Source organism: Ranitomeya variabilis, chromosome 7, assembly GCF_051348905.1.
Source record: "Ranitomeya variabilis isolate aRanVar5 chromosome 7, aRanVar5.hap1, whole genome shotgun sequence".
Classification (NCBI taxonomy): domain Eukaryota; kingdom Metazoa; phylum Chordata; class Amphibia; order Anura; family Dendrobatidae; genus Ranitomeya; species Ranitomeya variabilis.
Genome location: NC_135238.1, coordinates 46666574 through 46692536, shown reverse-complemented (window position 1 = coordinate 46692536; position 25963 = coordinate 46666574). Strand labels below are relative to the sequence as shown.

The following is a 25963-nucleotide window of genomic DNA, read 5'->3' as shown; positions in this document are numbered from 1 at the left end:
ACCAGCTAGGAGATAATGAAACTGCAGTAGCGCTAGCCATATCGCTCGGATTTCCAAGACATTGATTGGCAGTTTCGATTACTGAGATGACCAGCGGACCTGAGCGATGTGGTGACAAAAAAACTGCTCCCCAGCCCAGAAGACTGGCATCAGTTGTCACCACTAGCCATTGGACCGGCAAAAAGGACTTTCCCTGGTTGAGGGAAGAACTCAATGTCCACCATCTGAGAGTTTGCCTGACCCGCGGGGATAGGCGGCACCGGAAGTCGAGGAAGAAAGGGTTCCTGTCCCAAGCGGCTAGAAGAGCATGCTGTAGGGGCCGGAGGTGCATCTGTGCGAAAGGAACCGCTTCCAATGCTGCCACCATTTTCTAGAGTACCCTCATCGCAAAGGGGATGGAATGAGGGGATAACTGAAAAAGTGTGGGGGCTCCTTGCTGAAGGGCTAGGACCTTGTCTTGAGGGAGAATCACCAACCCTCGCGAGGTGTCCAGGATCATGCCTAAAAAGGGGATATCTGCTGAGCTGGAACGGGGGAAGACTTGGCTAAGTTTATCAGCCAACCTAGACGAGAAAGAGTATCTCAAGTGATACGAACGGACTCCGTGCAGTCGTGGAAAGACGGACCCTAGACCAAGAGTTCGTCCAGACAGGGCAGGACGACCAGGCCCCGAGAGTGCAGAATGGACATGACAGCCGCCCTGTGAAAACCCTGGGAGTAGTAGCGAGGCCGAAGGGCAAGGCTGTGAATTGAAAATGCAGTTCGCGAATGGTGAAACGCAGGAACTTTTGGGGGTGGGGGAATCGGGATGTCCAGATAAGCATATCGAATAATTGATGGATGCTAGAAACTCCCCTTTTTCACTTGAGGTTATGACCGAACGAAGAGACTCCATGTGGAAATGATGGACCTTGACAAACTTGTTTAGAAGTTTGAGGTCTACTATGGGTCTCACTTTTCCGTCCTTTCTTGGGACAACTACCGTATATACTCGAGTATAAGCCGAGATTTTCAGCCCAAATTTTTGGGCTGAAAGTGCCCCTCTCGGCTTATACTCGAGTCACGGTCAGCGGGTGAGGGGGAGAGAGGATTGTCGCATACTCACCTAGTCCCGGTGCTCCTGACGCTGTCCCTGCGTGTCACACTGTCGTCGGGTGCCGCAGCTCTTCCCCTGTTCAGCAGTCACGTGGGACCGCTCATTAAAGTTATGAATATGGACTCCACTCCCATAGGGTTGGAGCCGCATATTCATTTCTCTAATCAGCGGTGCCAGTGACCGCTGACAGAGGAAGAGGCTGCGGCACCCGAAGATAGTGTGACAGGCAGGGACAGCGTCAGGAGCGCCGGGACTAGGTGAGTATTTTATATTCACCTGTCCACGTTCCAACCGCCGGGCGCCGCTCTGTCTTCCCGTCCTCTGGCTCTGACTGTTCAGGTCAGAGGGCGCGATGACGCATATAGTGTGTGCGCCGCCCTCTGCCTGAACAGTCAGTGCAGAGAGACGCCGGGACGGGACGCTGAGGAGCTGCAAGCAAGAGAGGTGAGTATGTGTTTTTTTTTTTTTTTATTGCAGCAGCAGCGTTATATATGGCACAGATTTATATGGCACATCTATGGGGCAACAATGAACAGTGCAGAGCATATATGGCACAGCTTTATAATGAGCATCTATGGGGCAATAATGAACAGTGCAGAGCATATAAGGCACAGCTTTATTAGGTGCATCTGTGGGGCCATAATGAACAGTGCAGAGCATTATATATGGCACAGCTTTATAAGGAGCATCTATGGGGCAATAATGAACAGTGCAGAGCATATAGGGCACAGCCTAATAAGGAGCATCTATGGGGCAATAATGAACAGTGCAGAGCATATATGGCACAGCTTTATAAGGAGCATCTATGGGGCAATAATGAACAGTGCAGAGCATATAAGGCACAGCTTTATATGGAGCATCTATGGGGCAATAATGAACAGTGCAGAGCATATAAGGCACAGCTTTATAAGGAGCATCTATGGGGCCATAATGAACGCTATAGAGCATATATGGCACAGCTTTATAAGGAACATCTATGGGGCCATAATGAACAGTGCAGAGCATTGTATATGGCACAGCTTTATATGGAGCATCTATGGGGCCATAATGAATGGTGCAGAGCATTGCATATGGCACAGCTTTATATGGAGCATCTATGGGGCCATAATGAACAGTGCAGAGCATTCTATATGGCACAGCTATATATGGAGCATCTATGGGGCAATAATCAACGGTATGGAGCATTATATATGGCACAGCTTTATATGGAACCTCCTTTGGGGCAATAATGAACGGTATGGAGCATCTATTTTTATTTTTGAAATTCACCGGTAGCTGCTGTATTTTCCACCCTAGGCTTATACTCGAGTCAATAAGTTTTCCCATTTTTTTGTGGCAAAATTAGGGGGGTCGGCTCATACTCGGGTCGGCTTATACTTGAGTATATACGGTAATAGGTTGGAGTAGAATCCCTCAAACCTTTTGTTTTCCGGCACCGGAACAATGACGCCATTGCGGCGCAAAGAGTCTATGGCTCGGGAAAGAGTCTTTGCCCTTGTTGCTGGAAGTTGGGAAGGAAAGAAACGAGTCGGGGGATTCGAAGAAAAATCTATTTTGTATCCGGAACACACCAGGTCTGTGACCCATTCGTCGTGAACGACAGAGCCAAACCTGGTGAAACAGAAGTAGGTGACCGCTTACCTTGCTGGTGTCGACTGGATAAACCCATGAGTCATTGGGAGGAAAATCTGTGGGACCTAGTTCCCTTAAATCCAGACTGTTTGGTCTGGCCCTTCCATTGCTGATTGGATGCCTGGGGTCCTCTGTGTGAGGAGAGCGTCCTGATCCTGAAGAGGTAGTGGGATTGGACCAATCTGGATTGGCAAGAAAGGATCGGAAAAGGATTTGTTGTTGACGCCGAAAAGGACGCCTAAGCCTCTGCTGGGGAAGAAATTTGCTCTTTCCTCCGGTACCATCAGAGATAAGCTGATCCAGTTTCTTTCCAAACAAACACCCACACTAGTAAGGAAGAGATGTCAGACTTTTTTGATGCAGAATCTGCCTTCCATTCTCTGAGCCATAAAGATATTCTGATCATGATGGCATTTGCCGCCGATAGAGTCGCACAGTTGGCCACATCCAAAGAAGCGTGTACCATGTAATTTCCTGCCTGAGAAATATGGCTAGCCAGCTGCGCTGCTCCTGGAGGAAGATTACTGCTCTGAATAGAATTAGCCAAGGTCTCCGACAAAGAAACCATTGCTTTACCTACCCACACGGCAGCGAAGGAAGGATATAGAGCCGCACCTGAGACATCGAAGACAGATCGAGCCAAATTTTCTACCTGGTAGCCTGTGGGATTTTTAATAGATGATCCGTCCGGCAGGGATAGAAGGGTTTTGGATGCCAGGTGAGAGACTGGCAGGTCTACTGCAGGGGACTCGGCCCAATCCTTTCTGAGATCTGCTGAGAAAGGGTACTTCGCCTCAAGCGGTTTTTGTCTTGTAAAGCACTTATCCGGTCCCTCCCTGTGTAGATTAACTATATCCCGAAACTCCGGGTGAATGGTTAATGGTCTATGAGGACGCTTAGCTTATTTGAAGCACACAGCGTGATCCGGCACAGAGCTGGAGTCTTCATCAACCTCCAGATTTTGGTTGACGGCCTCAGAGAATCAACAGTCCTCTGAAAGTCTGGCGAAACGGGATCTAAGGAGACGTCCAATTCATACTCAGAATAGAGTTCACTACCAACATCTGTTGAGGGAGAACGAGAAATGGAGCTCAGAGACGCCATGGCACGTGAGTGTACGCGAGACGTACTGCGGATCAATTTCCTAGACGCTTGTACATTTCTAGATTGTGTGCTGCCCCTGCTAGCCCGAGAAAAAAAAAAAATCCTCCTCCAAGATGGCGCCATCTGTGCATGTGCAGTGGCAGCTATCGGATCTCCTCTACAGACACAAATAGATGCTACTGCGCAGGTGCCATTTCAAAATGGATTTTTTTTTGAGGGATCAGTGATCTGTCAGCAGTCTGCATTATGAATACCTAATCAGAGCACCACATGAAGCCCCCACAGACCACCCCTGGGCACGAGCAGATCATTCACTCAAAACTGAAAATGAAGATTCCACAACAACCACAAGACGGATTCCATCACCAGCGGCACTTTAAGCCCCTTCCTGGGTCCCTGTAAGGACACAAGGAACGGTCTTTCCTCCAGGCCTCTGTAACAGACAGTTATCTTCTAAAAAATACCAGAACGAGGGTGCGACCCTAGATCGAGAAAATAATTTTTCATATAGAACTAACAAATACGGCTACATAGCATGGAATATGATAGTAATAGTGGTGATGATAATAATAATAATACTAGTAGTACCGCTATGTAGTGTGATAGTATCTGTTAAGGGAGCAAGACTGCCCTTCACTATTAATTGGGAAAATTAGCCAAAGAAAAAAACAAAGAAAAAAACCAGAGTAGTTAATATAAAATCATGAAAATTTTATTAAGTAATAATACATCACATTTATAACATGAATAGAGCAAATGCAATAGAAAATAATATTTAAAATGTATAAAGGGCGCACCTAACCATTAGAAATTCTATATTTAGTAGTTGCCACATATAAAGTGCAAAAGACGTGGTAAAAAATAGTAAAAAAAATATAAATGCATAAAAAATAATTTAATAACCACTAATGGGCACCGCTGACAGTGATCTCATGCAGAAAATGCTAGTGTGCAAACATGCAAATTGCCTCTGCTGAAAAAAACACGACTTAACTCTATAGCGCCACCTATTGGACGTAGCGATCCTACAAGTCACAATCAACCCTTTAACGAGTCGTGCAATATGACTTAGGATAAAAGCCAAATCAGTATCTCAATTCGCAGACACGGTGTTTCGGGCTGTTGGCCCTCGTCCTCTTTTTTTCAGCAGAGGCAATTTGCATATATAAATTCCCAGAGGAGCATTGCACGGCGAATAAGCCTCCTTACCTTGACAAGCCAGCTGGTATGTCACTCTCCATAAGGAGAAACGTTACCCCTTAGACCCCAGTGTGCAAACAGTGTGCAAGCCAAAGTGCATATGCAAGAGAGTTGAAATAGTAATTAGGCTGAACTGTACAAAAATACCACTAGGTGTCGCTGTTGATAACAGAAACTGTTGGCACACGGGAAAAGAGATCGATAAGAAAACATAATGCGGTCATGATAGACATGTACTTACTAGGGTTGAGCGACTTTTATTTTTATAGGATCGGGTCGGGTTTCACGAAACCCGACGAGTGAAATCAGCCGATCATATAAAAAAGTCGGGGTCGGCCCGAAACACGAAACCCAATGCAGTGCAATGGGATACTATGGTTCCCAGGGTCTGAAGGAGAGGAAACTCTCCTTCAGGCCCTGGGATCCATATTAATGTGTAAAATAAAGAATTAAAATAAAAAATATTGATATACTCACCTCTCCGACGCAGCCTGCACCTTACCGAGGGAACCAGCAGCCTTCTTTGCTTAAAATGCGCGCGTGAATGGCCTTAGATGACGTCACGGCTTCTGATTGGTCACGGCCGCCCATGTGACCGCCACGCTACCAATCACAAGCCGTGACGTAATTCTCAGGTCCTAAATTCCTAATTCTAGGAATTTAGGACCTGAGAATTACGTCACGGCTTGTGATTGGTAGGAATTTAGGACCTGAGAATTACGTCACGGCTTGTGATTGGTCGCGTGGCGGTCACATGGGCGGCCGCGACCAATCAGAAGCCGTGACGTCATCTAAGGCCATTCACGCGCTCATTTTAAGCAAAGAAGGCTGCCGGTTACCAGCGGTAAGGTCCAGGCTGCGTCGGAGAGGTGAGTATATCAATATTTTTTATTTTAATTCTTTATTTTACACGTAAATGTGGATTCCGATACTGATTTCCGATATCGCAAACATATCGGAACTCGGTATCGGAATTCTGATACCAGATTCAGAAGATCGCCGACCTCATGGCCGACCCCACACAGGGGTCGGGTCGGGTTTCATGAAACCCGACTTTGCCAAAAGTCGGCGACTTCTGAAAATGGCCGACCCGTTTCGCTCAACCCTAGTACTTACTATGCTCTTAAGAGCCCGGTTTCCTGGATGGCGCCCTCCCCAACGCGCGTTTCGGCACGCTGCCTTCGTCAGGCGCCATCCAGGAAACCGGGATCTTAAGAGCATAGTAAGTACATGTCTATCATGACCGCATTATGTTTTCTTATTACTATCAATCTCTTTTCCCGTGTGCCAACACTTGCTGTTATCAACAGCGACACCTAGTGGTATTTTTGTACAGTTCAGCCTAATTACTATTTCAACTCTCTTGCATATGTACTTTGGCTTGCACACTGTTTGCACACTAGCATTTTCCGCATGAGATCACTGTGTCAGCGGTGCCCATTAGTGGTTATCACATTTTTTATGCATTTATATTTTTTTTTACAATTTTTTACCACGTCTTTTGCACGTTATATGTGGCAACTACTAAATATAGAATTTCTAATGGTTAGGTGCGCCCTTTATACATTTTAAATATTATTTTCTATTGCATTTGCTCTATACAGGTTATAAATGTGATGTATTATTACTTAATAAAATTTTCATGATTTTATATTAACTACTGTGGACTTTTTGATTGGGTTTTTTTTCCTCTGTTTTTTCTTTAGATATCTTCTAACTATACATCTTTTAACATCTGGAGTTTGAAGTTTCTCTTCCTTCTGATTATTTAGACTATAGAAGGATGATGGAACAACGCTCTCCTTCCTTTTTAAAAAAAAAACAAACAAAAAAAAACAGTAGGGAAATTTGGTGCCGCTGTAATCGTCCGGAGAATCTTATTGTCAGGTCATTTCACTGCACACGGTACTTTGTAAAACAAACAAACAAACAAAAAATGAAACCTACAAAACTATGGCAGAATTTTTTTTTTCCCACCATTTCCCCCCCCACTAGGAATTATTTTCCGATTCATCAGTACATTTTATGGTAAAATGAATGGCGTCATTCAACACTACAACTCATCCCGCAATGAACAAGTCCTCGTACAGATATATTGATGGAGAAATTAAAAAAAGGGTTTTGTTTGTTTTTTTAATACTAAAAGTACAAAAATTAAAATTGTGTCAGGAACCATAAGGGTTTGGGGCCACCTCTGCCGCACCTGTAATTCTGTTTAGCAGACTTGATGCAATCAATGAACGTTGGGATCTCGTAGTTCACTAAGGTCTTGAGCTGCCCGTCGCCTACTCCGTCTCTGTAGATGATGATGCGCTGCGGCAGGTTTCCTTCGTTAGTCTTGGTCCATGCGTGCAGCGCCGCTAGAGAAAGAGAAAGGACATAAAGAAAAGACAGAAAAAAGTCATCATGACATCGTGATACCAGTAAATAAGGCCGCCCACAGGCGCACTGAAATTCTGCTATAGGCCACAGACATCGGACTGGGGATCAGACACCCCTGCATCAGATGTGTGCAGCGCCGTACACCGTGTAGTGGCCGCTCTCAGTACTGCAGCTCCGATCACATTTCATACAGCTGCAGTACCAAGAATGGCCACTACATGGTGTACGGATACAGCTGCGAACAGAACCTGCACCAGTCTATGACACACAAATCTCAGCACAGTTACCTGGTGTCGGCTATAAACAAAGGGGAGATTTGTCCCCCACTATTTTATCAGCCATGGCACTTCTCGGAGAAGCTGGGGGAGCAGGCAGATTTACTAAAACATGGCAGAAATTGTAGCACAAATCTACGCCGAGGTCTCCTACACCAGACTCCCCTTCTATACAGTGAAAATCCATCCAGATGTTTGTTCTGCACATTTGGAACTTTTTATTATATTTTTTACCTTGCATACAAACTTTTAGGCCATCGACAATCTCTTGTCTCTGATCCTGGACGACGCATCGGGAAAACCAGCTAAAATAGAAAGGTCAGAGGTTACTTAGGGCTCATTCAGAATAAGGCCGCCATCTCATAGGCTGCTATGGGCCTACAAGACATCAGGGGCACAATGGCATCAGTGTCGGCCCACTCTGGGGTGCGGGGCTGAGGGGCGCGGAGGCTGTAGACCGTGGGGGCAATCAGGTTATTCTGGGGGCTGCGGTACAATTGTGGCTGTATACGGAGGGGCATTTAGTTTATTCTGGGGGCTGTGGTACAATGGTGGCTGTATCCAGAGGGGCAATCAGTTTGTTCTGGTGGCTGTATCCGGAGGGGCAGTCAGTTTATTCTGGGGGCTGCGTACAATGGTGGCTGTAGACCGTAGGGGCAATTAGTTTTTTCTTGGGGCTGCAGTACAATGGGGGCTGTATCTGGAGGGGGCGCTCAGGGTCCTTGCTCCAGTTCTCTGCATTAGCCGGAGTGAAGAGCCAGCAATCTATGAGGAACCCGGACGTGGCAGATACATTACCGAGTCATTTGCTTGTTCGTGCTCGCGACAAAGCCAGCAATAGATCTCCTCCCCTGCAGGGTGTCGTGGTAGCAATCAATCCCAATAATTATTGCTTTATCCAGCTGAGAAAAAAAAAAAAAAAGCCACATTCACTGGTGTGGTGAAATATGTGTAATATATATTATATATATATATATATATATATATATATATATATATAATCTTGAGAAAGGCTCAGATGGAGCCGAAACGTCGCCCAGAACAGTGGGTTGATTAAACCTTCCACATTTACATTGAAGAAATTGAACTTTTATTTTGAAAATATATTGGTCAGCGACCAGCTGATTGGTCAGCGACGGGCACAGTCCGGCCGTGAATTCGCCCCTCCATACTCCCCTCCAGTCAGCGCTCACACAGGGTTAATGGCTGCATTACACCGTGTTATGCCGCTGTGTAACGCAGTCCATTAACACTGCTATTAACCCTGTGTGCCTATGCAGCTTCAATAGTAAAAAGATCTAATCTTGAAAATAATAAAAAAAATTATATACTCACCTTCTGGCGCCTTTGCCGCTCCTCACGACGCTCCGGGCCATGCACTGCGCTCTCGCGAGATGATGACGTAGCCGTCTCGTGAGACCGCTACGTCATCATCTCGCGAGACCACAATGCATTCTTGGGACTGGAGGGTCGCGAGGAGCATCGCTAAACGCCTGGCCTGGATCCGGGGGCCGCCGGAAGGTGAGTATATAACTATTTTTTATTTTAATTCTTTTTTTTTTTTTTTTTAAACAGGGATGTGGTGCCCACATTGCTATATACTACTTGGCTGTGGTGTATTTCTCTGCTGTATTTGTGCATCATGAATCGTGGTATGTGTTAAAGAGGGGGGCCCACAGACTCTTTCGCCCGGGGCTCTCAAAAACCTGGAGCCGGCCCTGGCTTCACTGATTGGTCACGCCCGGCCGCCCGCGAATTGGGGCGGAATTTGTACCACGCTTCGCTAATTGGTCGCGCCTGGCCGAATCCTGTGTATAAATTGCATTATTCTGAAAACTTCATAAATAAACTACATACATATTCTAGAATACCCAATGCGTTTGAATCGGGCCACCATCTAGTGTGTGTATCTCTCTCTCTCTCTCTCTCTCTCTCGAGAGAGAGAGAGAGAGAGAGAGAGAGAGAGAGTGAAGCTGCAAACTGCATCATATAGATAAAAAAATCACAGCAGCACATGTACATGATTCTTGTACATGTGCTGCTGTGTATATATATATACATACACACACACACACACACATCTAGATACATTATATAATGGCAATAATGTAACATTAGTTAATGTAACTGTCTTGAAAAGTTGCAGGTCGCACCCAGGTGTTAATGTGTATTTTCCTGAGACAAGTAGACTTCTGTCTCTAACCTCACCAGGGGGTCCTGCTGGAAGCCAAGAAGAAAGGTAACATTTGACATCTCCTAGCTCTTGAAAGAGAGATGTTAATTACGGCCTGATAGTATCTCTGTGACCGCTGTTACACAAAGGATCTCAAGAGAAAAGAATATATTGATTGGGGGGGCGCGGCCGTGGACCAATCAAAATACAAGCAATTATGATATTAACCTGAGGGGCTGGTCTAGAAACCTGACCTCCAGACCAAAGCTATAAATTAGACCTGTATACCTAAAAAACGTGTTCACATGTGAGGGCAGCCTGAGACGCTCATGTGTTCCACCAACTCCATTCACCCCCCCCTTCCTCAGGGAGCACAAAGCAAACTACCAGTTAGATGATTTCTGTAAGTTTTCTCCTGTTTATTTTTATACTGTTTAGCATAAGTTGTATGTCTTTATTATCATATTTTTATACCTTTTCTTACTGTAAGCACTGAACCTTTTTTGTATTAAAGTATAAAACTTTAACAAGTTGAACCTTGAATGTTCTAAAAGAATCCATAGCCTAAGGTGTGTGAGCCTTATGAGTGGTAGTATTAATATTTCCGAGACTCATCGCCCGTGTGCTCGATGAGTGGTGGCAGCGTGTATGAGCGGGTGTGTGGCCTGGGTCTGTGTGTGATTTATGCTCCCATTAGAGCATAGGACAGAGGTTGAATGCTGGACTGAGAGTGGGGAGACAGATTAACCCTTGCAGGCACAGCCCAAGTCACGTGCTGAGAGCGGGCACGTGACAAATTAGTTACACTGTGAAGGGTTAAACTAAGAAAAATTAAAGCAGGCTTCATTTTGTGCTTTTTGACTCCATTTTGCTGTTTTGAGATAAATTCTGTTACTAGGCTAAAGTTCATTGTTGTTATGAGACCTTGACAATTTGAAAATCACTGACTCAACCATGAAGGGTAACTCCAGATCCTCCCTCAACAGCTTGGCGCCCAAAAGTGGGGTCCCCAAACAGGGACGCCTCTGCCCCCCGGAGGAGAATAAGACAAAGGACCCTCGGACCAGACACAGGCACTGGAAAATTGGGACTGATCATCCCCCACAACAACCACGGTAAGTTGGCAGTTACACTGTTCAGACTGACCATCTGGTGTGGTTTTCCTGTGTTTGTTGCTGCAAAGAGGATGTGAGGTTGTCCCCGATGGTGGGGTGATTCTTGGGTGGAATCATATAGAGGTGTAGTTCCGTTGGGGGCCCAGTGTTCGAACCGTACCTCATAAGGGACGGACACTCCGGATTGACCAGTGATCGTAACTCTATTTTTAGTCAAAATATCCTGAAATCTTGATCACTGTTAGGGTACTGTCACACTCTGCAACTTTCCAACGATCACGACCAGCGATACGACCTGGCCGTGATCGTTGGAAAGTCGTTGTGTCACACAGACCGCTCTCCAGCGACCAACGATGTCGAAGGCCCCGGGTAACCAGGGTAAACATAGGGTTACTAAGCGCAGGGCCACGCTTAGTAACCCGATGTTTACCCTGGTTACCATCGTAAAAGTAAAAAAAAAAAAAACGTACATACTCACATACCAATGTCCGTCAGGTCCCTTGCCGTCTGCTTCCCGCTCTGACTGAGTGCCGCCGTAAAGTGAAAGCACAGCACAGTGGTGACGTCACCGCTGTGCTCTGCTCTTACATTCCGGCCGGCAGTCAGTCAGAGCGGGAAGCAGACTGCAAGGGACCTGAAGGACACCGGTATGTGAGTATGTACGGTTTGTTTTTTTTTTACTTTTACGATGGCAACCAGGGTAAACATCGGGTTACTAAGCGCGGCCCTGCGCTTAGTAGCCCGATGTTTACCCTGGTTACAAGCGAATGCATCGTTGGATCGGTGTCACACACAACGATCCAGCGATGACAGCGGGAGATCCAGTGGCGAAAGAAAGTTCCAAACGATCTGCTACGACGTACGATTCTCAGCAGGGTCCCTGATCGCTGCTGCGTGTCAGACACAGCGATATCGTATGGATATCGCTGGAACGTCACGGATCGTACCGTCGTAGCGACAAAAGTGCCACTGTGTGACAGTACCCTTAGAATCAGGTGTGGTGAGGTGATGGAAGATTGGGTAGGATACGTACCTCAGGAATATATACACTGGGTGCAGAACTATTAGGCAAGTTGTATTTTGATCACATGATACTTTTTATACATGTTGTCCTACTCCAAGCTGTTCAGGCTTGAGAGCCAACTACAAATTAAGTAAATCAGGTGACGTGCATCTCTGTAATGAGGAGGGGTGTTGTCTAATGACATCAAAACCCTATATAAGGTGTGCTTAATTATTTGGCAAAATGGGTCAGAAGAGAGATTTGACGGGCTCTGAAAAGTCCGAAATTGTGAGATGTCTTGTAGAGGTATGCAGCGGTCTTGAAATTGCCAAACTTTTGAAGCGTGATCACTGAACAATCAAGCGTTTCATGGCAAATAGCCAACAGCGTCGCAAGAAGCGTGCTGGGCAAAAAAGGTGCAAAACAACTGCCCATGAATTGAGGAAAATCAAGCTTGAAGCTGCCAAGATGCCATTTGCCACCAGTTTTGCCATATTTCAGAGCTGCAACGTTACTGGAGTAACAAAAAGTACAAGGTGTGCAATAGTCAGGGACATGGCCAAGGTAAGGAAGGCTGAAAAACGACCACCTTTGAACAAGAAAAAAGAAATGTCAAGACTGGGCCAAGAAATATCTTAAGACCGACTTTTCAAAGGTTTTATGGACTGATGAAATGAGAGTGACTCTTGATGGGCCAGAGGCTGGATCAGTAAAGAGCAGAGAGCTCCATTCCTTACTCAGACGCCAGCAAGGTGGAGGTGGGGTACTGGTATGGGCTGGTATCATCAAAGATGAACTTGTGGGATCTTTTCAGGTTGAGGATGGAGTGAAGCTCAACTCCCAGACCTACTGCCAGTTTCTGGAAGACAACTTCTTCAAGCAGTGGTACAGGAAGAAGTTGGTATCGTTCAATAAAAACATGATTTTCATGCAGGACAATGCTCCATCACATGCCTCCAACTACTCCACAGCGTAGCTGGCCAGTAAAGGTCTCAAAGAAGAAAAAACAATGACATGGCCCCCTTGTTCACCTGATCTGAACCCCATAGAGAACCTGTGGTCCCTCATAAAATGTGAGATCTACAGGGAGGTAAAACAGTCCACCTCTCAGAGCAGTGTCTGGAGGCTGTGGTGGCTGCTGCACGCAATGTTGGTCGTAAACAGATCAAGCAACTGACAGAATCTATGGATGGAAGGCTGCTGAGTGTCATCATAAAGAAAGGGGGCTATATTGGTCACTCATTTTTAGAGGTTTTGTTTTTGCATGTTAGAAATGTTTATTTCTAAATTTTGTGCAGTGATATTGTTTTTTCTGGTGAAAATAAACAAGTGAGATGGGGATATATTTGGTTTTTATTAAGTTGCCTAATAATTCTGCACAGTAATAGTTACCTGCACAAACAGATATCCTCCTAAGATAGCTAAAACTATAAAAGCCCCACTCCAACTTCCAAAAATATTAAGCTTTGATATTCGAGTCTTTTGGGCTGATTGAGAACATAGGTGTTGATCAATAATAAAAATAATCCTCTAAAATACAACTTGCCTAATAATTCTATAATGTGAATTTAGACGGGGAACATATGAGTGGTGTTGATATCTGCAATGCTTTAAAAGTTTGGGCACAAGATAGATTAGCGGACCAAGCTACCTCCCTCACAGATGTCACACAGGACAAGGAGGAGACTGCCGAGAAGTTTTATGGGCGTCTTATGGTAGTGTTTAAAGATTTGGGATTCTCACTGTATAATAAAGCCCATTCACACCTTTTTGTGGCAGCTTTAATGTCCGGCCTCAAATCTGAATTGAAAGAGGCAATAATGTCAGTCAGACCTGGTATCGAGCCTTCCACTCCGGATGATGCATTGAAAATAGTAAAAAGTTTTCAGAAGAATTTAGCCCGCTCTGCATCAGCAGGGAAATCAAAGGTTAAACCAGTAGCCACAGCGATTCCTGCTCCAACCTCAGCCCCCACCCCAGCTACAAGGACGCAGCTGTTCCTTATCAGTGGCCCACACAACAGACTCCAGCTCCTGCCCTCCTCCCCTACACAAATTCAGTTCCCTACTCCAATTTCCCTTTTAACCCTATGTCTGGGAATCTCACTCCCCAGCCCCGCCGTGCCAATTTTCGCTTGAAGTCTTGGCGCTGTGGCCGGCCTGGTCACTTTCAGAGAGATTGTCATACCCATGCTGACAGTTGCTACCTTCAGGTTCCCCCTTCCACCCGTAACCTGAATACTGGGAACTCTGGGGGATACTCAGAATCAGATAGCCTCAAAATCCTGATAATCGACCATACTGAAGAGATGGCAGACCCAATAAACATACTATTACAAAACCCATCCCTGTGGGACCTTTCCCTGAGGTCACGGCCCAGTTCATAATCTCTCCCACATGTCTGGTAAATTTACTGGGGGCAGATTTATTATCACAGTTCCGCTCCAGAATACAATTCCAAGATGATGGTCAGATGGTTCTTACGTTACATAACCCTTATGCAGATGAACACAATGAGATCTGTATCCTACATGCCCTTCCCATGGTAATGATGGCCCTGATAGGCCCAGATCACCCCCAATAATGTCTGTAGAAACAGTAAAAGGGTTTCTCAAACCTGGTGCCCCTTTTCCGAAAGTCCATCAATACCCTTTGAAACATGACCAGGAGCGGGGCCTCAAGGGGCAAATACAAACATTACTCGATAATGGTGCCCTGATACCCTGTGTTTCCCCATGTAACACACCCTTGTTTCCCGTTAAGAAAAAGACCCCACCCGGCCAACCCCATGTGTACCGGCTGGTACAAGATCTACGGGCAGTTAATGCAGCTACTGTTCTGTAAACACCGGTGGTGCCTAATCCACATACTCTTGTGTCCCAGATACCTCAGAATGCTGCTTGGTTCACAGTCATCGACCTTGCCAATGCCTTCTTCAGCATTCCATTACACCCAGACTGCCAGTTTGTTTGCATTCACTTATCAGGGACGACAATTGACGTGGAAAGTTATGCCACAAGGGGCCCAAAACAGTCCCAATCAGTTTGCAAAAAATATGGGCGAGTGTTTTTTACCCTGGCAGTTAGACCATCGCTATGTCACGCTGCTCCAGTATGTGGATGAGGTTTTGTTGTGTGCACGAACAGAGCAGGAAGCCATTGCTGCCACTGTTCCCCTCCTCAAGTATCTGGCAGATCTGAACTGTCGGGTTTCGGCCTCGAAACTTCAGTTCTGCCTTGGTCATGTGATATTTTTGGGTAACTGTCTCCTTCAGGGTGTCAGACACCTCACAAAAGAAAGAAAAATAGCCGTCAGCTCCCTTCCTTTTTCCAAAAGATGAGACTGAACTCCAGCATTTTCTTGGACTATGTACTTATTGTCGTCAGTGGATACCGGACGCATCCCGCATAATGCAACCTTTCTACAATGCCCTGAAAGACGGTATATGAACTATAAGGAAAGATCAACGGTTTGTATGGAAAGCCTTTATCGTGCCTTCTCTGAATTAAAGCGGCTTATTGCTTCCGCCCCTGCCTTGGGCATCCCGGACTATACTCGACCGTTCCATTTGTATGTGTCTGAGAATGAAGGACACGCAGCAGGGGTACTCACACAGTCGCATGGCAATAGACAACGGCCTGTGGGCTATTATTCAGCCCGCCTCGACCCCGTGGCCCGTGCATCACCAAGTTGCATGAGGGCAGTTCACGCCACTCACTCGTTGCTTGACAAGACTGCAGACATAATTCTTGGACATGAGACGCACATTTTTGCCCCACATGATATTGCGGCAATACTGACACTCCAACAGCCAAAACATTTGACTGTACGACGACACTTGCGGCTGCAGTGTTCACTCCTTTTGCCTGACTACAATCAACCCCGCTACTTTACTGCCGGTCCCCAAGAAGGATGGCAGTGATGAGGATTACCTCCAACATGACTGTTCCCAACTCCTGACTGAAGAGATAGCTTCCAAAATCCACTTCCAAATCCTGATCTGGTGTTATAAACGGATGGTTCAAGATATGCTGAAGAGTTTGGCAGATTCCACACCGGATACGCTGTTACTACGGAAGACACTGTAGCGCACGGAGCTGCACTCCCTCCCTCACAGTCAGCACAAGAAGCAGAACTTCAGGCTCTGTCTACTGCATGTGTTCTGGCCAAAGACAGGCGGGCTAATATATACACGGACTCACAGTATGTATTTGGTATTGCTCATGATTTCGGAGCTCTATGGGCCAATCGTGGGTTTATTACCACCGCCAGGACTCCAGTGAAGAATGCTGAAGCTGTTAAAACCCTCATGTACTCATTCAAATTACCTACCCAGGTAGCCATTATCAAAGTTAAGGCGCACGGTCCTAGGAACAGTCCACAGACTGTTGGCAACGCCTTTGCGGATATGCAAGCAAAAGCTGCTGCTCTCCTACCCGTTGAACCGACCATACCAACTATGGTGACCACATGCTCTCAGCGTAAACAGTTACAAGAAACACTGACTCTACAGGAACCTGATGATCGATGACAGATGGAGGTTTTCTGTCGGACCCCACAAGACCGCTTAATGACGATGCAGAGAATGTCCCCAAAGGAAGAAGTGAAGCAGTGGAAGGCTGATGGAGCATGTATGGACATGGTCTCTGGAAAAAGGACCAACTTGTGTGTCCCACTAAGCGGATGTATCCTGCTATTGCCACGTGGGCACATGGGCCCACACATTGAGGAAAAAACCAGGCCCTAGCCCTGGTACAGTTGTGGCCAAAAATACTGACACCCCTGCAGTTCTGTCAGATAATACTCAGTTTCTTCCTGAAAATGATTGCAAACACAAATTCTTTGTTATTATCTTCATTTAATTTGTCTTAAATGAAAAAACACCAAGAATTGTCCTAAAGCCAAATTGGATATAATTCCACACCAAACATAAAAAGGGGGTGGACAAAAGTATTGGCACTGTTCCAAAAATCATGTGATGCTTCTCTAATTAGTGTAATTAACAGCACCTGTAAATTACCTGTGGCACCTAACAGGTGTTGGCAATAACTAAATCACACTTGCAGCCAGTTGACATGGATTAAAGTTGACTCAACCTCTGTCCTGTGTCCTTGTGTGCACCACATTGAGCATGGAGAAAAGAAAGACCAAAGAACTGTCTGAGGACTTGAGAAACCAAATTGTGAGGAAGCATGAGCAATCTCAAGGCTACAAGTCCATCTCCAAAGACCTGAATGTTCCTGTGTCTACCGTGCGCAGTGTCATCAAGAAGTTTAAAGCCCATGGCACTGTGGCTAACCTCCCTAGACGTGGACAGAAAAGAAAAATTGACAAGAGATTTCAACGCAAGATTGTGCGGATGTTGGATAAAGAACCTCGACTAACATCCAAACAAGTTCAAGCTGCCCTGCAGTCCGAGGGTACAACAGTGTCAACCCGTACTATCCGTCGGCGTCTGAATGAAAAGGACTGTATGGTAGGAGACCCAGGAAGACCCCACTTCTTACCCCGAGACATAAAAAAGCCAGGCTGGAGTTGGCCAAAACTTACCTGAAAAAGCCTAAAACGTTTTGGAAGAATGTTCTCTGGTCAGATGAGACAAAAGTAGAGCTTTTTACAGGAGAGTTTACAGGAGAAAAAGAGGCATTCAAAGAAAAGAACACGGTCCCTACAGTCAAACATGGCAGAGGTTCCCTGATGTTTTGGGGTTGCTTTGCTGCCTCTGGACTGCTTGACCGTGTGCATGGCATTATGAAGTCTGAAGACTACCAACAAATTTTGCAGCATAATGTAGGGCCCAGTGTGAGAAAGCTGGGTATCCTCAGAGGTCATGGGTCTTCCAGCAGGACAATGACCCAAAACACACTTCAAAAAGCACTAGAAAATGGTTTGAGAGAAAGCACTGGAGACTTCTAAGGTGGCCAGCAATGAGTCCAGACCTGAATACCATAGGACACCTGTGGAGAGATCTAAAAATGGCAGTTTGGAGAAGGCGCCCTTCAAATATCAGGGACCTGGAGCAGTTTGCCAAAGAAGAACGGTCTAAAATTCCAGCAGAGCATTGTAAGAAACTCATTGATAGTTACCGGAAGCGGTTGGTTGCAGTTATTTTGGCTAAAGGTTGTGCAACCAAGTATTAGGCTGAGGGTGCCAATACTTTTGTCTGGCCCATTTTTGGAGTTTTGTGTGAAATGATCAATGTTTTGCTTTTTGCTTCATTCTCTTTTGTGTTTTTTCATTTAAGACAAATTAGAGGAAGATAATAATACCAAAGAATTTGTGATTGCAATCATTTTCAGGAATAAATTGAGTATTATCTGACAGAATTGCAGGGGTGTCAATACTTTTGGCCACAACTGTATTTCTACAGTCCTGACAGCACTCAACCGTGTATGTAATATCTGTGAGACCTGCAATCCTGGTCAACTTCAACGTGTACCCCCGAAGCATCTTGCTAAGCCCGACTATCCTTTCCAAAGGCTCCAGGTGGACCACATCACGTTGTCTAAGTCTGGAAGGTATGAATATTGTCTGGTGGTTGTCTACATGTTCTCCAGTTGGCCGGAAGCATTCCGTTACCAACATGACTGCAAAAACTACAGCAAAGAAACTGGTGATGGAAGTTATATACAGATATAGTGTTCAAGAAGTCGTTGAAAGTGACCAAGGCCCGGCCTTTTCTTCTCATGTGTATCAGGAGGTTCTGACAATGCTTGGATCCACTGAAGCCCTCCATACTCCGCACCATCCACAATCCAGTGGGAAAGTTGAGAGGCTGAACGGCACACTGGAGGGACAATTGACCAAAATGATGCAGGAGACTACGGCTCCATGGCCAGAGCTCCAACCCATTGTACTGTACCACATTCGTACTACCCCTAAGGCAAAACATGGCCTGTCCCCATATGAGATACTGTTTGGTGCTAGGTCCTCTGTTGCAAATTTCCAGTCTCAGCAGTTATCAGAAGAAACTGACCGTACTGTTCAATATGTTATTCAGCTTAGTAAAAATCTTGCTAACACCCATGCTCTAGTTTCTTCTTCCCTTCCAGATTCAGCAGAAACCGATATTTGTTATAACTTGAAGCCTGGTGATTTTGTGGTCGTGAAAAGGCATGTCAGAAAACACGGACTGGAACCCTTGTATGACGGTCCCTACCAAGTCCTCCTCATTACTCCTATGTCAGTAAAGCTGGAAGGGAGACCGACGTGGATCCATGCATCGCACTGCAAGCTGGTCAAACAGACTAGTGGCAGATAAAGGGCATAATACTTAATACTACTGTTGCTGTCCAAAACCAACTCATCATAGTCACTAATCAACATACTGTAGTACTGGATTACTTAACAGCAGCACAGGGTGGTATGTGTCTGGTTATTGGACCCGCTTGCGGTCATCATACAGATCCCAATAGCACTATGAAGTTAAAGTTAGAAGACATTCAAAGACTCAGAGATCAATATGATAAAGACAATGACCGTAATAAGGACAGTTGGTGGGCAGACACCTTCTCCTTTCTTAATCCAGCCAATTGGTTTAAGGGACTTAGGGGCTGGATAGCTGGAATCTTGCAAAGTTTGTTACACACCGCTGCCTTTATCCTTGTTATGTATGTAATACTAAGCTTTGTTCTTTGGTGTATTTCTGTATGTATTAGGAAATTCTGCACTAGAACAACTAATGATACCAAAAGCGTTGCCACCCCTGCTCTTCTCTACACCAATTTCACAAAGTTACCTGATGAAGATGCTGAAGCCAAGCGTATGGCTATCTTCAAAAGACCTCCTCCACCGTCATCAAAAATTGTTATCCGTAAATTGTAGCATACAGGGGGGACGGGTGCGCCGCAACAGCCATGGCTGGTAACATGGCACCGGTCATGTGAAGACCGTACCCCTCAAGCTTATAGGTTGGGATAGTACCTCTGATGCTGCATATTAGTTAACAAAATTTATCTAGGGGGGGGGGGGGGAATGTGAAGGGTTAAACCAAGATCAAAATTAAAGCAGGCTTCATTTTGTGCTTTTCGACTCCATTTTGCTGTTTTGAGATAAATTCTGTTACTAGGCTAAAGTTCATAGTTGTTATGAGACCTTGATTGTTCTAGTTTGAACAAGAGCACGAGAGTGAAGGTGTATTCTTCTACGAGACCTTGACGTACAGGCTGTTCCTGCATTCTTAGGCTACTTTCACGCTTGCGTTGTGTGACGTCCTTCGCAATGCGTCGTTTTGGGGAAAAAACGGATCCTGCAAATGTGCCCGCAGGATGCATTTTTTGCCCATAGACTTGTATTGCCGACGGCTGGCCATCCGTCGCACACTGGATGCGTCGTGTTTTGGCGGATCGTCGGCACGAAAAAAATGTTCAATGTAACATTTTTTCTTACGTCGGATCCGCCATTTCCTACCGCGCATGTGCAGCCGGAACTCCGCCCCCTCCTCCCCAGACTTTAGAATAGGCAGCGGATGCGTTGAAAAACTGCATCCGCTGCCCACGTCGTGACAAATTTTCACAATGTGCGTCGGCCGACGCTTAGCGACAGACCAGTACCGACGTTAGTGTGAAAGAAGCGTTATAGGTTAAGAAAACTGTGAGCGTGTTCTTATGTTGATTGGTTGAAGTATAACTTGGGATTTGACATTGATCCCCCCAAACAGAGACATGTCTCCATCTGGTCATTCTCAGTTGCCGGCAACACCCTGTGGATCAATTTGAAAATCACTGAGTCAACCATGAAGGGTCACTCCAGATCCTCCCTCAACAACACCACGGAGAAGGGATAGGTGACAACTGGATTTTACTGTGCATGGATTATGGGTATTGCCACATGGAGGGGTCAAGTTTCACTGCTCCTCGCCACATGGGGGAGAGACGAGCCTCTCGCCATGTATAGGTGTAAGGACACACGTACCGGCATCTCCACTGTCCACAGCTCTCCTCCTAACTTGCAGTTCATCTGTAAGGCGATTGTCATGGTCTCAATGGCAAGAGACATAGCCCAGCATATCAGAACTAGCTCTTGGATGATGGGAACTAAACTGACCATGAACTAAACCTATCACACAACTAGAAGTGGCCAGGTAGCATGCCTACGTTGATCGCTAGATGCCCAGCGCCAGCCGGAGAACTAAATAGTCTAAGCAGAGGAAAATACAGTCCTTGCTCACCTCTAGAGAAATTCCCCGACAGGCAGACAGAAGACCCCCACATATATTGGCGGTGAATCAAGATGAAACAACAAACGTAGCATGAAAATAGGTTTAGCAAATTTGAGGTCCGCTTACTAGATAGTTGAAGGACAGAAGGGACACTTTCATGGTCAGCTGAAAAACCCTATCAAAATACCATCCAGAAATTCCTTTAAGACTCTGGCATTAACTCATAACACCAGAGTGGCAATTTCTGTATCACAAGAGCTTTCCAGACACAGTAACGAAACTACAGCTGTGAACTGGAACCAAAAATACAAAAACAAACATGGACGAAAGTCCAACTTATCTAGGAGTTGTCTAGGAGCAGGAACATGCACAGAAGGCTTCTGATAACATTGTTGACCGGCATCAGACTAACAGAGAAGCATGGTTATATAGCGACTCCCACATCATGATGGGAACAGGTGAACAGAGCAGATGATGACACAAGTTCAATTCCACCAGTAGCCACCGGGGGAGCCCAGAATCCAAATTCACAACAGTACCCCCCCCTCAAGGAGGGGGCACCGAACCCTCACCAGACCCACCAGGGCGATCAGGATGAGCCCTATGAAAGGCACGAACAAGATCAGAGGCATGAACATCAGAGGCAGTCACCCAAGAATTATCCTCCTGGCCGTATCCCTTCCACTTGACCAGATACTGGAGTCTCCGTCTGGAAACACGGGAGTCCAAGATTTTTTCCACAACGTACTCCAACTCACCCTCAACCAACACCGGAGCAGGAGGCTCAACGGAAGGCACAATAGGTACCTCATACCTGCGCAATAATGACCGATGAAAAACATTATGAATAGAAAAAGATGCAGGGAGGTCCAAACGGAAGGACACAGGGTTAAGAATCTCCAATATCTTGTACGGGCCGATAAACCGAGGCTTAAACTTAGGAGAAGAGACCCTCATAGGGACAAAACGAGAAGACAACCACACCAAATCCCCAACACCAAGCCGAGGACCAACACGACGACGGCGGTTGGCAAAAAGCTGAGTCTTCTCCTGGGACAACTTCAAATTGTCCATCACCTGCCCCCAAATCTGATGCAATCTCTCCACCACAGCATCCACACCAGGACAATCCGAAGATTCCACCTGACCGGAGGAAAATCGCGGATGAAACCCCGAATTGCAGAAAAACGGGGACACCAAAGTGGCAGAGCTGGCCCGATTATTGAGGGCGAACTCCGCCAAAGGCAAAAAAGCAACCCAATCATCCTGATCCGCAGACACAAAACATCTCAGATATGTCTCCAGGGTCTGATTAGTCCGCTCGGTCTGGCCATTAGTCTGAGGATGGAAAGCAGACGAAAAAGACAAATCTATGCCCATCCTAGCACAGAATGCCCGCCAAAATCTAGACACAAATTGGGTTCCTCTGTCAGAAACGATATTCTCAGGAATACCATGTAAACGAACAACATTTTGAAAAAACAGAGGAACCAACTCGGAAGAAGAAGGCAACTTGGGCAAGGGAACCAAATGGACCATCTTAGAGAAACGGTCACACACTACCCAGATGACAGACATCTTCTGAGAAACAGGCAGATCCGAGATAAAATCCATCGAGATGTGCGTCCAAGGCCTCTTAGGAATAGGCAAGGGCAATAACAAACCACTAGCCCGAGAACAACAAGGCTTGGCCCGAGCACAAACGTCACAAGACTGCACAAAGCCTCGCACATCTCGTGACAGGGAAGGCCACCAGAAGGACCTTGCCACCAAATCCCTGGTACCAAAGATTCCAGGATGACCTGCCAACGCAGAAGAATGAACCTCAGAGATGACTCTGCTGGTCCAATCATCAGGAACAAACAGTCTACCAGGTGGGCAACGATCCGGTCTATCCGCCTGAAACTCCTGCAAGGCCCGCCGCAGGTCTGGAGAAACGGCTGACAAAATCACTCCATCTTTAAGGATACCTGTGGGCTCAGAGTCACCAGGCGAGTCAGGCTCAAAACTCCTAGAAAGGGCATCCGCTTTAACATTCTTAGAGCCCGGTAGGTATGACACCACAAAATCAAACCGAGAGAAAAACAACGACCAGCGCGCCTGTCTAGGATTCAGGCGCCTGGCGGATTCAAGATAAATTAGATTTTTGTGGTCAGTCAATACCACCACTTGATGTCTAGCCCCCTCAAGCCAGTGGCGCCACTCTTCAAAAGCCCACTTCATGGCCAAAAGCTCCCGATTACCAACATCATAATTCCGCTCAGCGGGCAAAAATTTACGGGAGAAAAAAGCACAAGGCCTCATCACGGAGCAGTCGGAACTTTTCTGCGACAACACTGCCCCAGCTCCGATCTCAGAAGCGTCAACCTCAACCTGAAAAGGCAGAGCAACATCAGGCTGACGCAACACAGGGGCAGAAGAAAAACGGCGCTTAAGCTCCTGAAAGGCCTCCACAGCATCAGGGGACCAATCAGCAACATCAGCACCCTTCTTAGTCAAATCGGTCAATGGCTTAACAACATCCGAAAAACCAGCAATAAATCGGCGATAAAAGTTAGCAAAGCCCAAAAATTTCTGAAGACTCTTAAGAGAAGAGGGCTGCGTCCAATCACAAATAGCCTGAACCTTGACAGGATCCATCTCAATGGAAGAGGGGGAAAAAATATATCCCAAGAAGGAAATCTTTTGAACCCCAAAAAGGCACTTAGAACCCTTCACACACAAAGAATTAGACCGCAAAACCTGAAAAACCCTCCTGACCTGCTGGACATGAGAGTCCCAGTCATCCGAAAAAATCAGAATATCATCCAGATACACAATCATAAATTTATCCAAATAATTGCGGAAAATGTCATGCATAAAGGATTGGAAGACTGAAGGGGCATTAGAAAGACCAAAAGGCATCACCAAATACTCAAAGTGGCCCTCGGGCGTATTAAATGCGGTTTTCCACTCATCCCCCTGCTTAATTTGCACCAAATTATACGCCCCACGGAGATCAATCTTAGAGAACCACTTGGCCCCCTTTATGCGAGCAAACAAATCAGTCAGCAGCGGCAACGGGTATTGATATTTGACCGTGATTTTATTCAAAAGCCGATAATCAATACATGGCCTCAAAGAACCATCTTTTTTAGACACAAAGAAAAACCCGGCTCCCAAGGGAGATGACGACGGACGAATATGTCCCTTTTCCAAGGACTCCTTTATATATTCTCGCATAGCAGCATGTTCAGGCACAGACAGATTAAATAACCGACCCTTAGGGTATTTACTACCCGGGATTAAATCTATAGCACAATCGCACTCGCGGTGCGGAGGTAATGAACCCAGCTTGGGTTCTTCAAAGACGTCAGGATAGTCAGACAAGAACTCAGGAATTTCAGAGGGAATAGATGATGAAATGGAAACCAAAGGTGCGTCCCCATGAGTCCCCTTACATCCCCAGCTTTTTACAGACATAGCTCTCCAGTCGAGGACTGGGTTATGAGATTGCAGCCATGGCAATCCCAGCACCAAAACATCATGTAGATTATACAGCACCAGAAAGCGAATAATCTCCTGATGATCCGGATTAATCCGCATAGTTACTTGTGTCCAGTATTGTGGTTTATTACTAGCCAATGGGGTGGAGTCAATCCCCTTCAGAGGAATAGGAGTTTCCAAAGGCTCTAAATCATACCCACAGCGTTTGGCAAAGGACCAATCCATAAGACTCAAAGCGGCGCCAGAGTCGACATAGGCGTCCGCTGTCATGGATGACAAAGAGCAAATCAGGGTCACAGATAGAATGAACTTAGACTGTAAAGTGCCAATGGAAACAGACTTGTCAAGCTTCTTAGTGCGCTTAGAGCATGCTGATATAACATGAGTAGAATCACCACAATAGAAACACAACCCATTTTTCCGTCTAAAATTCTGCCGCTCGCTTCTGGACAGAATTCTATCACACTGCATACTTTCTGACGTCTTCTCAGTGGACACCGCCAAATGGTGCACAGGTTTGCGCTCCCGTAGACGCCTATCGATCTGAATAGCCATTGTCATGGACTCATTCAGACCCGCAGGCACAGGGAACCCCACCATAACATCCTTAATGGCATCAGAGAGGCCCTCTCTGAAAGTCGCCGCCAGGGCGCACTCATTCCACTGAGTAAGCACAGACCATTTACGGAATCTTTGGCAGTATATTTCTGCTTCATCTTGCCCCTGAAACAGGGACATCAAAGTTTTTTCTGCCTGAAGCTCCAAATGAGGTTCCTCATAAAGCAACCCCAAGGCCAGAAAAAACGCATCCACATTGAGCAACGCAGGATCCCTGGCTTCAATGAAAAAGCCCAATCTTGAGGGTCGCCCCGGAGCAAGGAAATAACAATCCTGACCTGCTGAGCAGGGTCTCCGGCAGAGCGAGACTTCAGGGACAAAAACAATTTGCAATTATTTCTAAAATTCTGAAAACCAGATCTATTTCCCGAGAAAAATTCCGGCAAAGGAACTCTCGGCTCAGACATAGGTGCATGAATAACAAAATCTTGCAAATTTTGTACCTTCGTGGCGAGATTACTCAAACCTGCAGCTACACCCTGAAGATCCATTTTACACAAATGAACACAGAGCCATTCAAGGTTTAGAAGGAGAGAAAGAAAGGAAAGCTGTAGTATAGACAGACTGGCAGGTGGTTCAATTATGAGCACACTCAGAGCTAGAGGAAAAAAAAAAAAAAAAAAAATTTCAGCAGCTTCTCTTTTCTCTCCTTTCTCAGCCAAGGATTTAACCCTTTAGTGGGCCGGTCAAACTGTCATGGTCTCAATGGCAAGAGACATA

General features: G+C 46.0%; 1 pseudogene; it reads right to left on the bottom strand.

The window, feature by feature from the left end:
- LOC143786226 (uncharacterized) overlaps window positions 1-25963 on the bottom strand; it is a 467324-nt pseudogene that overhangs the window by 316252 nt on the left and 125109 nt on the right.